A 16,036-nucleotide genomic window follows, 5' to 3' on the forward strand; every position below is an offset into this window, starting at 1 on the left:
TTCAGAAGTATGAAAAACTAGGGAGTAAAGATCAGGAAAGAGACATTCTAAAAAATATTTTTTAATAAAATATACCAGAAGTGAAATTTATCTTTTACAAACCACAATTACAAGAGATTTCCAAAAGCATTTAAATTTGTTTAACCTTTGCAAATTTCCTAAACTACATAGTATAAAAACCACAATCTTGACTTCTTCCATGAGAAATTTATTCTCTTCTCTTTAGTTACTTGCTTGGAGATGGAGTGAGAAAAACTTGTAAGACATGAGCAAGTTCCCCACAGACATGGGTACAGACATATGACTTAAATTTTTTGCCTATTTTGATGGTCTCAGACAATACCAATACCAATATCCATATCATATTACATATTTCACATTCTCTAAGTTTGTGCACCAAAGCACATTCCTCTGGGGAAGAGTAGGAGCCATTTAAAATATAAAAGAGAAGGAATTGTCAAATAGATGGCTTCAACTGTTAGCAAATAACTGGGTAAACTCTATACAAGAGGAAAATAATCCAAGTCATCTTGATTGCAGGTTTTTGGGTTTTTTTCTTTTTATTTTGTCATTAATCAATGCCTTATACTTGACAATTCTCAAATCCATATTTTGGGATGTAATCTACAACAGATGAACATATTTTTATTTTATGTAACACAGTGCCCTGCAAAAAGATTCTTTATAAGGTTCAGACTCTTTCAGAAATCCAGTTGATATTTATGTTTAAATAAAACAGACAAATATCATCTTCTTTCCTACTAACTCCTCTGCAACCCACTCTTCCTTTGTATCCTGTCACTTACTTGATATAGTTACAATACTGTCAGAAAAATTCTCAAAACCTTAAGGAAATGAGCAAGTTTGTAGAATTAGAATTTCATATTTTTGATGAACCTGAACTAATCTTGTAAACTCCTTTAAACTTAATCATACCACTTTTTTCAAATTTGCTTAGACTCAATATCATGTTTCCCCTGTAATAACAGCTCTCTAGAGGATTTTATGGATTTTAAAATATTTTTATTCATTTGCTTTACTTTTCTAGAAATACATCTCATAGTTTGAAAAAGACTGCCTAAGAAGGTAGGGATGATGTTTGAATAGCAGGGCAAACAAGTGATGTAAGATCCTGCAAACTTTACTAATTTTGGAATAAATTTATCTGTGGTGTTTCTCCAATTCTGTTTAAAATCCTAATTACAGCCTTCATAGATTTTTTTCTATTTATGCCTGGTCAGATTTTTTTTTTCCCCCTTGGTACTTTGGGCTTTAGTATGTGTCAGCTTATGGGCTTTATTTCATCTTTATCTACATAGCCAGTGGGAGTCAGTATTGAAAATTAATTTCATTGAGCATAGCAGTCACTTTTGCAGAACATCATTCATTGAAGTGACTAGATAATAATATGACAGTTAGAAATAATTTAGGAGAAATTATCACCAAGAAAGGAAAGACATTAATTTGTGTGATAGTGTCAGGTGTCCTGAATGTACTGATACCTGTGTAGAAGAATCAGAGAGTTCTAAAAACATTGCCGATAAGACACCTAACCTGAAGTCAGTATTACCTGCTCTGGTAGAGTGACCTGCTCTTCTAAGACCCCCTGCCTTGGAGTATCTGAGTCTGGGACCCTAAACACAAGAAAGACATTAACCTGTTGGAACCAGTCCAGGATCACTACTTTGATTTTAGGGGTTGAGCAGCTTGCCTTTGAAGACAGGTTTAGAGAGCTGGGGCTGTTCAGCATGGAGAGGATCTTGTAGTATCTTTTAGTACCTACTGGGAACCTACAAGAAAGATAAAGAGGGAGTTTTCACAAGGGTATGTAGTGACAGGACAAGGGGAAATAGCCTTAAGATGAAGGAGAGTAGGAGGTGTAGGGGTGATGAGGTATTGGAACAGATTTTCCCAGAGATGTTGTGCACTCCCCATCCCTGGAGGTGTTCAAGACTAGGCTGAGTGGAGTTCTGAGTAAACTGGTCTAGTGGAAGATGTCCCTGCCCTTGGAAAGGGTGAGGAAACAAGATGATCTTTAGGGTCCTTTCCAACCCCAACCTTTTCATGAATATCTGATAATGAAGCCACTGGTGGAAAGCTCTTGTCAGTGACTCTTAAGAAGAGTCATAACTAGACACTATTAAGGCAGGATTATTATCTGTGTGTCATTACACAGCAAAAATTACAGTAATGGAAATATGAAGTATAGAGCCAAATGCCACATTTACAGTAATTTCACGACTATAAGGCGCACCCTTTTGACTAAAATTTTTCCCTGAACTCGGAAGTATGCCTTATAGTCCGGTGTGCCTTAGCTGATGTACAAAGTTTGGAAATTTGCGAACCCAGAAGTGTGAGCTGCAAGCTGAGCCGGGACCCGTGGGAGCTGTGACCATGAGGGGGGAGTCAGGAACCACGGGAGCTGCGGCCACTGGTCGGGGAGAAGTGGGGGGAAGTGGCACGGCCGCGGGGAAGCGCCAAGAAGTGCTGTGGAAAAGTGGTGAAAAAGCAGTGAAAAAGCGCCGTGGGAAACTGCCGAAAAGTGTAAAAAAATTGCCATGGAAAAGTGGCGAGAAAGCGCTGCAGGAAAGTGCCGAAAAAGTGCTGAAAAAGCGCCACGGGAAAGCACCAAAAAGCAGTGAAAATCACCGTGGAAAAGCAGCGAAAAAGCACTGCAGGAAAGTGCCAAAAAGCGGCAAAAAAGTGCTGCAGGAAAGCACTGAAAAGTGGCAAAAAAGTGCCACGGGAAACTGGCAAAAATGCGCTGCAGGAAAGCACCAAAAAGCGGCGAAAAAGCGCTGCGGAAGAGCAGCGTAAAAGCGGCGAAAAAGCGCCACAGGAAAGCTCTGAAAAGCGGCAAAAAAGTGCCACGGGAAAGTGGTGAAAAAGTGGCGAAAAAGCACTGCGGGAAAATGCTGAGAACGCCGTGCCAGCTGGAGCCGGAGGGGGGCGGGAGTGCCGGGGCCCGCTGTATGGGGACGGTGCCTGGGGCTGCTTTTAAAGGCTACACCAATCTTTGAAAAATGTTTGCGAATTGAGCACCTGACAGTAATTCGTTACTTTGTTGCATGCCGCGCGGCTCCTCGCTGCAAAAAAATAGTGCACCTTATAGTCCAGTGTGCCTTATATGATCTACAAAGTTGTGAAAACTACCGACTCCTGGGGGTGCGCCTTATGGTCCGGTGCACCTTATGGTCGTGAAATACTGTACAAGTCTTTTCAATTATATAGAAATATCAAGCTTTCATGAGTAAAAGGCCATCTTAACAAGTTGTTGGGTTTCCTCCCAATTTTCTCTCTTCGTATTTGTGTTGACTTAGCTTAAAGCAGACTCTGCTTAGAACTGCATTTCATTTCTTCATTTCAGTCAGAAAACCAGAAACAAAAAACACAGAAGTAAGATTTAATTTCAAGGGAATGCCCATTTCTTTGAATTTTTCTTACATACAGTGGCTATCTCTTGTCCAATATTTTGCCATTCTACCTATTCATAGTACTTTTGCTGTGGATCATTAAGTTAATGAAATAACTTCAAAAGAAAATATGTCTTTCCAAGCCTTTCCAGGCACAATTTTGATACTGCACTTGCTCTGTCATCGGAATATTGACTATCACAGCTTCACTGCCTGTGAGATTGGATTAGGATTCTGGAAATAATTTTTTTAAGGGTCGACATTATATGGGGCTTTAAGTTTTTTGGATAATGAGGCCTTGGATGATCTCATCTTGCATGCTGCCTGCCTTCAGTTCAATACTTGGATCACAAAACTAGCAATCCACGCTGGCTAATGGAGTTTGGAGTTATGAAACAATGTGAATCCTGTGATTAACTGAGGAGCTATAAAAACCTTTGGGCTACTTCTTCTGCAGTATCATCTTATACTCATATTTGACTCCGGGTCTGTAGTGTCAGTTTGCTTTCTTGACTTCATGGTGAATATGTTCTTTTGACCCTTAATTATAACAATTCCAGTGAAACTTCTAAAAGTGGATGTCTCTAGCTATATTCATTCTACATAAGAATTAAACTCTGGAGAAATTACTTGCTCATTATTTTTCTTCATGTAATGAAAATTATGTTCTACAAGTAATTTCAGTTACCTTTAGTTCCAACTTCTTCTCAATCCATGCCTTTTATTCCTAAATATTTTTTTGAATTATTTTGTTGTCTTTTTCACATTTACCCAGAAATACAGTTCAGTGAGTTTGGTCTCATTTTTTTGATGAATTCAACAATCAAGATATTTTTTTATTACTCACCATCTTCATCCATGAAAACAAGTCAACATGACAATTTAATGTTATGAATGTAACCCAAATTTTGCTATTCGTTTTTTTTTTTTTTTTTTTTTTTTTTTAACCCAGATGGAAATCATTATAGGGCTAATCAAACACAAGACATTCAATACACTTGGGAGATTTTAGAATATAGTGATGGAAAAATGTTGCATGTTACATGTTGTACGTTGTATGTTTTTAGTTGTCATTCTTCCAATAAGCCTTTTGAAAAATAAAATACAGCAGATAGTAAATTAATTTCAGCTTCATACTTCTGGTATGTGCCAACTTAACTGTTTTACTTCATTCAAGTGGTGAATAACCACTCCTGATTTAGCCTATCACTTAAAAAATCTAATATTCTCAACAGAAAACACTATTCTTGGTCACAATAGCAGCTCTCTCGTCTGAAAACTGTGTTGTCTTGCTGACTTCATGGGAACAACATAGATATTTTCTGAATTTGGGTGACTATCCATTCCATCAAAGTGTGCAAGCATATTACTTGCTACTAGGAATTCTGAAAAACATAATTCTTGTACAGAATAAAATAACTGGTTTGTTTTTACAAGTGTGACTGGAAATGCTATTAACATAAATAAGTAAGATTGAAAATAAGGCAATATTGCTGACTATTTTAATTGAAGGAAGAAGCAAACACTGTATGATTAATTCATTTAAAATTAATCCTTGTGGATTTTGTTTGTTTTTTGATTGTTTCTTGGGTTGGTTTTGATTTTATGTTTGTATGTAAGACATACTGGAAAGGTTCAATCCGGAAAGCTTTTGGCTAAAAAACGTTTCGTCTGTGGTCTGCACTCTCTACAGTAAGGATACTATTATAATTGGTGACTGGAAAAAAATGAGGTAGGATCCCAGTGGTTTAGATAGTATCAGTCTGCTGGTTTAATATTTAAAATATCAGATATAAATAAATTCAATATTTGGAGAACTGCCAGAGTATGAATTATAATATCTAGGTCACTGCCTGTTTAAAAGATTATTATCTTCTAACTAGAGTAAAGCCTTAAACAGACCTTTTAGCTATCAAAGAATCCAAGCTGAAGCATTTTTGGAACACCATATGTACGTATATTTTGGCTGCAGAAAATCATAGAAAAAATCATAAAGAAATAACTTTGGTAAAACGGTATAATTTTTATCTATTCATAAATCATTGAAAGTTAATTTTCTCCCACAGATAATTGTCTCTCTTTACCAAATTTAGTAAAACTATTGATTTTATACATTAATTTATGTGATAATTTTACACAATCAATTGAGTTTAGTTACATAGTTTTTTGTGCTGGAGATAGTATAAAAATTTAACAGGTTGTATTTCTAAAAACAGTGTTTTACACATCAAATTTTGTGTGAAATTGGCAAATTTTTAAGAGAGAAGATGTTTGGGAATAAAAATTCATTAAGTTCAGTTACTGAAAAGGAGCAAGTCAGGAACTGAAATGCCAATATGGAATAAAAAATGTGGCCAGTTTTCTCACAAAAGGAGCTTAGACTAGAGAGCTTATAGCAGAATTCGTTGCTATAAAATTCAGAAACCTTCTAGTTCGGTCATGCTATGGCAAAGCACAAGAGATTATAAAAGGAAAAACCTTGTGTTAAATATTAATTCACCATGTTTTAAAGTTTACATCTTTACCTCTTTACAAAGGATGGCTGTGGAAAATACCACTGTGCCAAGTACATGGTTCAGGAGGGTAAGTATTAGGGAGACATAGAGGAAGCATTTAATGCCATGGACTTTATATCAAAGCATGGATATAAACTAGTCAGTAATTAATGTCTTCTGGCAACTGCAGCCTACTGGGAATGGAATACATAGAACAGTCAGAGCAGGTGTCTGGTACTAAGATGGGACAAAACTATAAGTATAGGCTGTTTTAAAATTGGATTTTATCATAGAATTAAATTGCTCATTTGTTTCCCTGTGCAAATAGCTAACTACACACAGCATCTAAATGAAAGTTCATGCGCAGTAATTCCACAACTATAAGGCGCACCCTTTTGACTAAAATTTTGATCTGAAGCCAGAAGTGCGCCTTATAGTCCGGTGCACCTTATATAATGTACAAAGTTGCAAAATTGCCAACCCGGAAGTGCAAGCCATGAGCCAAGCCGTGCGGGGAGGGTGGGACTGGGCAGCTGTGAGCAGCCCCTGGCCAGCAGGAGCTGCAAGGGGAGGGAGGCCGTGGGCAGTCCTGAGCCACCCCGAGCCACCCTGAGACGCCCTGAGCTGCGGGTGGTCCTGTGCCACCCCAAGCCGCAGGCGGCCCCAAGCCACCCCAAGCCATGGGCAGTCCTGCGCCACCCGAGCCACGGGCAGCCCCAAGCTGCCACAAGCCGCCCTGAACCACGGGCGGCTCTGAGCCGCCCCAAACTGCAGCAGCCACGAGCCGCGGCCACCCCGAGCCGCGGCCACCCCGAGCCCCGCCTCACCAGTCGGGAGTGCGCGGGATTGCCAAGCCCCACGGCACGGGGAGGGTGCCTGGGGCTATGTTTAAAGGCTACACCAATCTGTGAAAAATGTTTGCAAATTGAGCACCTGCCAGTAAACTCCACAATCATGGGATTCTGTTACTAATTCGCTACTTTGTTGTGTGCGGCACCGATCTCCGCCGCAAAAAAAAAGTGCACCTTTTAGTCTGGTGTGCCTTAGATAATGTACAAAGTTGCAAAATTTGCCGACTCCAAGAGGTGTGCCTTATAATCCGGTGCGCCTTATAGTCGTGAAATTACTGTAATTTAACTGATTAAGTTAAAACAAGCTTTAGAAGACTTTTACAGCTTACTCTCTTCACTGTTTTCAGAACCTAATGAACCCATAATAAAGGACAGAGAGATGATAGATGTTCTTTTTAGAAAACATGAATATTTCCAAAGACTTGCAAAATGTTGCATTAAATCTTTGCAAAAACTAGTAAAAACCCTTTTTATTGTAAGAACTTGTTTTGGTTTTAATTAAAACTACTGTAGAGGCATTTGCATTAATATATATATATGTATACACACACACAAACACACACACACACATATATATATACACATATATAGAAACACATATATATAGCAAAGAATTATAATTGAGTTCCACCTACTACCATTAAAAAAAAAAAAAGAAAAGAGTTTGTCAGTTACATTTATAATAATCAGTGATCCAAAATCAGGCCAATAGAGATTTGTGTAGAAGAACCTTTAAAAAACTTGCAATGGAAGCATAAATGGGAGACATAGAAGAAAAAAAGGGAGTTTGATAATATATGATATAGTTTAATACTCTCTAGATGCTTAAAAAAAAAAATCCTGGTTATCAGCTGGAGTTAGAATTCTAATGATCGGACTTCCTATTTTATATTCATTTTACATTTACCTAGAATTTGAATAAATAATAGCTGATGTTCAAGGTAGCCTGGACTGGTTATTACTGCAATTTATTGCCCCTCTTATTAAAAATTTCCTCTGTACACTTCCTATGTTTCTGCAATGCAATATTTTATTATCTTTTCAGAGACTGGTTGTGTAAGGCTTTGAAATATTAAGTTGAACTTACCTTCAATGATGGTTTATTTCTCACAAAACAAGTATGTAGTGCACATATGGCCAGGTACTGGACACAGCTGAAACAACAGCTGATGCACTAGAAGATCTCAAAGAATGGGAAAGTGAAACATCAAAAAGTGAAAAATGGCCTTGCTGTCAGATTGTGACAGTAATTTGAAAAACATTTGCACATCTGAAAAGACACCTGAAATATGTGCAATTGAGGAAATAAAATATAGCTATATCATCTTAATTGTCTTCACTTTTTAAAGAGTACAATATTGTTGGTATCCCTTAATGCAAATCATATGGCTCAGTATATTAAATAAATCTATAACTAAGAAAAATTTTCTGTGGCTTGTGAAAGTAATTATCACCTATTTTGTGTTCATGATGGAGAGAAAAGGTTACTACAAAGGTGTTGATTAACTAGTCGTCTTGTTTAAAAGAGGGTGAAAATATAATTTAGAAAAGTCAACATATTCCACAGAAAGATGAAAACTTAGTAGCTAAAAATTTTTTCATCTCCCCTACACATTTTGGCAAGTTCTGAGACCTGTACCAGGCATCCATTTGTACCTCGTCCAGTTACTAACACATATATCAACCAGAAAGCAACAAAGATCAGATATTATTTCCCCATCTTTCATGAGTTATTTAAGGGCAGTGTGTGAATGGATAATTTTGTACATATTATCTTTATGACATATCAACAGGCTCACATGGAAAGTTCTTAAATAGTACCTTAGAATTAAGAAACACAGGGTACTCAGATATATGAGTGACTGCATAGCACATTAACAACTCAGAGATGCATTCTTTGCTGGATGTGATAGAAATTGATCACTTCTTATGCACAAGTCTTTTGACAACAACAGGATTTCTACAGTCTGTCCAGAGGAATGGCAGACAAATCTGCTTTCTTTGGAAAGAAAAGCACTTCTAGACAAGCCATATTTCATTACCTTCAAGAGCACAGCCTGGCTCTTTGATGCTTGGTGAGAATACCTAGAAGTCTCACAGAAATATTATGTTTGGTATTAAACATTGAAGTAAGTAATTAATATTTTTAAAAGTAGTAAAATAGTTGACCACACATGGACATAGGACATCAACAATTGCCCTTTAGAACAGAAGCCCAATTGCATTAACTTTCTAAGGCAAAATACTAATAAAATAGTCTTTTGTTTAGTTTGTTCATAGAGAAACATCACTGTTGCTATTTTGTCTCTTTCCTTAAAAATGTTAAGTATAATACAGTCTGAGTAATATGAAATTCTATTTGCCTGAAAGTGATGGAAATAATGATTTAATAGAAGCAAAATTGTATATATTATTAAATAGAAATAATTTCAATTTAAATACAATATATTGTGTAAAAGAAATTGAATTCATTATAGCTTAATTTTCTTGGACTCTAAAATTATGTAGTTTATGAGTTTAGTAATTAGGGTTAACTGGGGAGCAAAAAAATAATTTCAATCTATTTAATATCGTAATATAATATACTTTTAAAAAACAGTTTCTATTAGAATTCATGCACTACCAGGTTTTATGAACATTTCATACTTGCTTTATTATATGCCATAGATTAAAAAGCAAAGTGTATGTAATGCTATGATTTAAGTCAAGACATAATAAACAATGTGCATAAAACGTGAATCCAATTGCAAAGACACTATTCCATTTTAATTAGTAGATAAATAATATGCATGATATGTCAAATCTCTATGTAAAGCTTTCCTCCTTTTTAAACAATGCAATTTTTGAACACACACTTTATCATGAAGGATCTAAAATTTCATCTCAAACCATAGGCCCACATGTTTTATTTGCGCACAAAGGAACTTATACCCTGATTGATATTTTCTTGGCCCTTTATATGAAAAATAGAAATAGAAATAGAAAACATTTGTGCAACATTTTGCAAAATACTTGGAAAGTACAGAGAAAGCAAGTTTTTTTGATTCTCAAACTGCTATTTAATTCCTAAAGCCGTGATTTTAAAAGGGGACTATAATTTTACATGAATTTTCACTGACACACCAATTTATTAAACTGAACATTGATTCTCTTAAATATCTTAGATGGAGAAGGACTATCTTCCCAACTTGGAAGTGTCATTTAAGAATGTCTACCAGTTCTATATGCCCTTATTTTGTTGTTTTGAAACAGGATTTGTAATGCTTAGGCACATAATGATAATGCAGAAGTACGTACAGTAAAACAATGTCAAAATTTAGCTCTTAGTCAAAAAACATACAAGATGTTTATTTGGGCTCCTCTCATTTTTATTCATCATTTTGGTGTATCTGAAATTTTTTATGCAGGAACAATTGTGTGACACAGATGAAACTTCAGTAAGATGCTGAGTAATCACCTCTTTTTTTCCCTTTATATGGGGCTTATTTTGAACAGTTTCTGCCTGTCTACAAATAAGGATAGAAAACAGATCAAAAGGTAAATCTAAAGGAAATGTAGTGAAAACAATCAGCCTGAGAATCTGTAGCTAATGCAAGACTGTTTTAATTTCATTTTATTTAGCCATCTTGCAATGACCTCATGCCAATGTGAAGAAAAGGCATTGTACTATAGAAAGTGGGAAATGATGATTGTCTCCATTATATGTATGCATAATGAACTTTCCAACTGCTCAACTAATACACTCAAGATGCATGTTTAGAATAAGGGTAGGGAGAGCCATTAAAATTTGGTTTTAGTTGTTTTGTTCCCTCACTTAGAGACCAAATCTATGGATTTTCTTTATTCTATGCTAATTACTGTCAGATAAGGGAAAAAAAGCTTATGTTTGCATTTATTTTTTCCAAAAAACCTTCTGGTTTCCAAAGAATGTATGTGTTGAAATCTCAAGGGTAAAATAATAAAAAAAAAATCAATTGTATACAAAAAAGTTAATGTGTGTTGTAAAAAGGCAAAAAATATCAGGTATCAAGATTCCATTTAACAAACAGGGGAAAAAAAGGTAACTGAAGACCTGAAAACTGTCATAATCTACCTGGGTAAGAGACAAAGATAATTCTGAATATTACTGAATGTTCTCTTAGAGGTTAAGTCAGCTGGCCCACCACAAGCAGCCCATGAATGTTTTAATGTGTAATGAATATCATAGATTAAGAGATTGCATTTTTTTAATTACTAAATGAATATTAAAAAAATCTGAATATTTAATTCCTACTTAGAAAATACTCTCCTGTTTGGGGAGAAACATCTGATCCAAAGGAAATAAAATTATACTATTGCTTTCCTGCAGTTTCCCAATTCTTAGGTTCATTATGGAACAACTAGATAATGTGGAATAAAAAGAGTCAGAGGACTGAATTTCCGTATGCCAGGGGGAACTTCATTTCTCTAGTGAATGTTCATTTGACAGCAGTATTGTGACAGCATTTCTTCTGGACTGCCTTTGTAACAGTCCATCACAAGTAGATGATGGAATTCACTTTCATGGTGTATGAGACAGGAAAGAGATTGCTGTACATTTCAGCAACTGTTTTCTAAAGAGAAACTGCCTGTGATTTCTTCAGTCCTTCATGTGTTTTTACTGCAAGGTCTAATGCAGGATTCAGTGAGTAAGAGCTCTGCATGATTTAATAGAGTCCCAAACCCTAATACTGCTTCTAGAGAAGTCTGTTATTATCCTGAGACAGAACTTTCCCTAAGGGGTAGTCTCAAATGGTTAGGGTAATTTTGGAAAGTGAGAATGAAACACGCACCAGAGATCAAAATATTTATTCCCAGGGAATTTTCTATAAGAAATGACCACAATATAGATAAGTAAATGCTGCACTGAAAACATAAAGGAAGAAAATTCATCAGGGACTTTTTCTTTACTAAATAGACTGATCATCTTATGAGGATGCTTTCTCTGCTCTGCAATAATTACACTGACATCCCCAAACACCCTACCACCTTGTAAAATTTTCATTTTGCCTTTATTAAAGAAATACAAACAGGTTGGCAAAACTGCCAATTCAGACAAGTAATACCTCTCAAAGAAAATGTAAAGAAAGTAATTGCAGGGAATTATTGCAATAGAAAGTTTGTGGGATACTGTTAACAACTGTTTATGTAAAGTAAACATAAAAATATCCTTGCATTCAGTGTATAAATTACAATCAGTACACATAGCTCTTATATTTTGTACAGAAGAAAGTAACAAGGATCAAGGAAAAGAGAAGCACATATAATTTTGAATTTTCCAACTGAGGAACTCAGGTCTTTGACTTTCAAATGTGATTAGCTTTGATAGCCTCTGTGCACTTCATCCCACCTGCAGTTTCTTGGATTCACGCCTTGATTTGTGTCAACTGATTCACTGACTTTTTATGAAGGTGTTCAAATATACAGTACCTTAATTAACTACCCAAGATTTCTGTCTCATTATGTGAGACAGAAAAGCCCACTAAGCTGTCATTGAACAGCAGTCATTACTTCAGAGCTCCTGTACTTCTGTGCATGAGGGCAAGGATGGTGATTGATTTATCACTATTTTAATAGATACTTGACCTGTGAGTCAATACAAATATTTCACTCAGTGGTGGCAGAGGGCAAGTGATCCAATTATGTGAACACAGTGGACTAATAAAGGAGTTCTGGTTTTTCCTGATTTCCTGAGAGAGTTGTTAAAATCTCCTGTTATTTGATGTTTAGTAAAATTACCAGTCAAGAAAACTTAAACTTTAAATACTAGGGATAACAAGCCCAAAGAACAACTTATAGCTTAACATCAATCCACCTTTTCTTAAGTGCCATCAAGATTAAGTTTTTTCAGTTTTTGGAAATATGCTAAACTCATTCAAGAGCATTTTTTTTTTTTTTTAATTTTTCGTTTTTCACTGCTGTTCAAACCACTGAACATGACTTAAAGATGTTACATGGTAAATCATGCAGATTAAATATGAACTTCATCTTTTTACAAAAACTAAGAGCCAAAACCAAATTAAACTGAGGAGAAGTAAGCAACTGTCTGTGTGAATGATATGAACTCTCATGGACCAAAGTGAGGCTGACTGATCTGTAGTTCTGTAGTTTCCTAAATACTTTTGATTGCTCTCTTGGAGACAGGAAGAATTTGCTTTCTTCCAGTTCTGTTCTAGGTCCAGTAGTTCATCTCCTGTTCCTAATTTCTTAATTGCCTATGTTAGGAAGATACCGGCAGTGCACTTCAGAAAGCTCCTGAATTACTTGCGCCCTGTGTTGTCCTTCCCTCACACATTGGGCTGAATCAATTCTACCAGGAAGAGAAGGGCCTGTAAAAGTGAAGTTGTCAGAAGGTATAATTTGCTTGTTCTTCATTAATATAGATATAACAGGCACCTGTCAAAATATTTCCCACTTTTGGTCTGCACACGAATTTTGTTGGCCCATCACCCAAACAAAGAATGCCATAAAGCCTGCTCTCCTAGATGAAAGGCAACCCTCCCCTTTTACTTTCTGAATCTGTACTTCTCCAAGAGTCTCCCTCTGTCCATGGCAGTAGTCCAGCTGTTGGAGTCCTTAGTGTTTCCATCATCCCCCTTATTTTGTTTACCAGTTTGGCACATTGCTTCTTCATTTCATTGTTGACCACTGTTTCCCTTCCTTCTTGTTAATAGATTAGTACTATAGATTAATAGATTACACACTTTTCCCTCACATTTGGTCAGATGGATCCGTTCTCTTCCAAGCAGTCCTCACGGTTGCAAAAATTAAAAACCTATTGCCAACATAAAATGTGCAACCACCTTTTGACTTCCAAAATTCATTCATTTTTCCACAAGCCTTTCCCATTTCTGCAAGATCAGGCAGAAGACAGGATGAACCAAGCCCTTCTCCTCATTCCCTGTAGATGTGTGGTCATTACTTATGAAGTCCTAAATCTCCCAGACATATTTCTAGTGCCCTTACAGAGAAGAAATGTAGGATAATAGTCTGACCAAGTGTCAAGCTGAACAAGCTTTGCCAACCGATCCATGATCTGGACCAAATCCCTCAGCATACAGCAATGTCCCCTTCTAACAGACTAACTCAGGTTGGCAGCCTGTATTTCCACAGCAGGGGGGCTCCCACCACCGTTCTTTGCCTCATCCTGCCAGGGCTGCCGTGGGTCTCGGGCACAGGCAGATCAAATTCTTTGTTGTGAAGTCCTGCCTTTGCCTGTGCAGGGTCCCCTCATCTGCTCTGCAGGTCACAGATGCATGTGGAGAAGGAACAATCATTCTGGTGCCAGAGTTCACAAGATCACAGTCTTTACCAGCCTGGTTGTTTCCATTTCCCAGTCTAACAAGCATAGGCATTGTCTCTGCCTCCTCAGTGCAACTCAGAAGAGTTATCAGCTCTTGCAGGGCAGAGCTGCAAGACATGTGATCTGCTGGCCTCTTCCCATAGCTTCATGACTCCTGTTGCAACCCCCCTACCAGTGTATGTTTCCTGTTAGCGCAGACTGTTGCCTGTGGCCCCAGAGAGAAGCCCAGAGGCCACTGCAGTCCCTGACCTGCAGAACTTCGTGCTCCCATGGGAGGATGCTGGGTGTAGGCCTCCCAGCTGCCTGTGAACACTGCTGGGGACACTACAGTGTGCCCACCATTACTGAAACAAACTCTCAGTAAACTACCAGCCTCCACTTCTGCACCAAATACCGCCTTCGAGGTCTCACTCTTAGCTGAAGCATTAAACAGTGTAAGTTACAGTAAAATTCACTTTTGTGAAGCTATAGGATGCTGACTTTTCAAAGCTTTCAAAATCAAATTTCACAAAATTCTGATGTGATTTGAAAGATACTTGGTTTCAGGGACAAAAAATTGATTCCAGAATGACCTCTTTATTTTTTTCCCTGATTCATGGAAGGACGCTCTTCCATAGTGTTACATTAATCTCTGCATTCCGGTGCTATCTTAAAAATGTGTTTTATTTGGCCTTCTGCAACTTTGAGAATATATAGTAATAGAAAACAGAAAACTAAATTATTGATAAATTAATGTAAGTGAACATGTTTCAATTCTAGAGCAACATGGGTGTTGAAGGTATTAATAGTCTCTGTGACTCTTCAGACCTGTAATAGAAGACAAAAAAAAAAGACTACCTAGAAAATGCAGTTTGAGGAAAGTCAGAAGACAAAAATGAACTCTTAGTCACTGCAATGATTCATACAGTCAAGACAACAAAAATCTTAAAATGAACACAGTCAGTTCCTTCCCACAGGGATTTTTTGCTATAATGAAATTTTAGCCAATCAACAGTTCCACAAGGGTATTAACATAGAGGTTTAACTTCTCTAGATATAATTCTAAAGATGGATTACTATTCCAGTGCAAAAACATACATATAATAGGATGTCAATTTTGCAAAAGTAAGAAAAAAGGAGAAAAAAATTTAACACAGACACACAAAATAAGTAGGCAAACATAAAAAGCACTCATTGAGTAGCAGGGAATATGTTATTTATTACTTTCATTCATGAAAAGTTCTATTCCATTAAAAAATGTGAGTTTTAGTATATTTTAAATTCTGAAGAAATAGAAATACTGATTTTGGACAAGATATTTGTGCTAATTGAAAAATGAAGAAGGAAATATTACTGATAGTATTGGAAGCTCTATGCCATTTTGAAAGAAATATGTTTAAATTGATTTGACTGTGTGTGTAAATTGGTTACCACAAGGGGGTAACTGCTATAGGTCCTTGGCAATTCAAAGTCTCAGTATGTAAGCAAATAAATTGTACTGCAGGACTGAGAAATATGTCCTATTGAAGCCTGGAAAAGTTGTTAAGGAGTGTTTTTGCCATAGGAAATACAGAGAAACTGCTACAATCCAATGACTAAATGGAAATTAAAAAGGTCTCCTATACTGTTGGGAAAACAAAAACAGGCAAAACTAATAACTGTTATCCTAGTTTAAGAAAATAATCAAAGTAAGGAAGTTAGCTATTAAAAGGAGGACAAAGAGACATAGAAAAGATACTAAACATCCATAAAGGGGGAAAGACACCAAACCAACACCAACAATACCTTGTATGAAATCTATATGAAACAGATTGCAAATGAGTTTAAGATGGAACATGGTTGAGGTTAAAACTTACTAAGTTCATGGACACGTAAGTATTAGTTGACTTCAGTGTCCTTTGAATTATTCTGTTATAGAGTGACACACTGATGAAGAATACAAACATATTTTTATTTGTTCTTGAGAGCATCTTGCTG

At 36.5% G+C, this 16,036-nt stretch overlaps 1 protein-coding gene across 48 annotated transcripts in view; it reads right to left on the reverse strand.

The window, feature by feature from the left end:
- Positions 1–16,036, reverse strand: part of PTPRD (protein tyrosine phosphatase receptor type D) — a 1,216,292-nt gene that overhangs the window by 600,784 nt on the left and 599,472 nt on the right. The gene's annotated exons all lie outside the window — the stretch shown is intronic.

Source organism: Catharus ustulatus, chromosome Z (genome assembly GCF_009819885.2).
Source record: "Catharus ustulatus isolate bCatUst1 chromosome Z, bCatUst1.pri.v2, whole genome shotgun sequence".
In the NCBI taxonomy this organism is placed as follows: domain Eukaryota; kingdom Metazoa; phylum Chordata; class Aves; order Passeriformes; family Turdidae; genus Catharus; species Catharus ustulatus.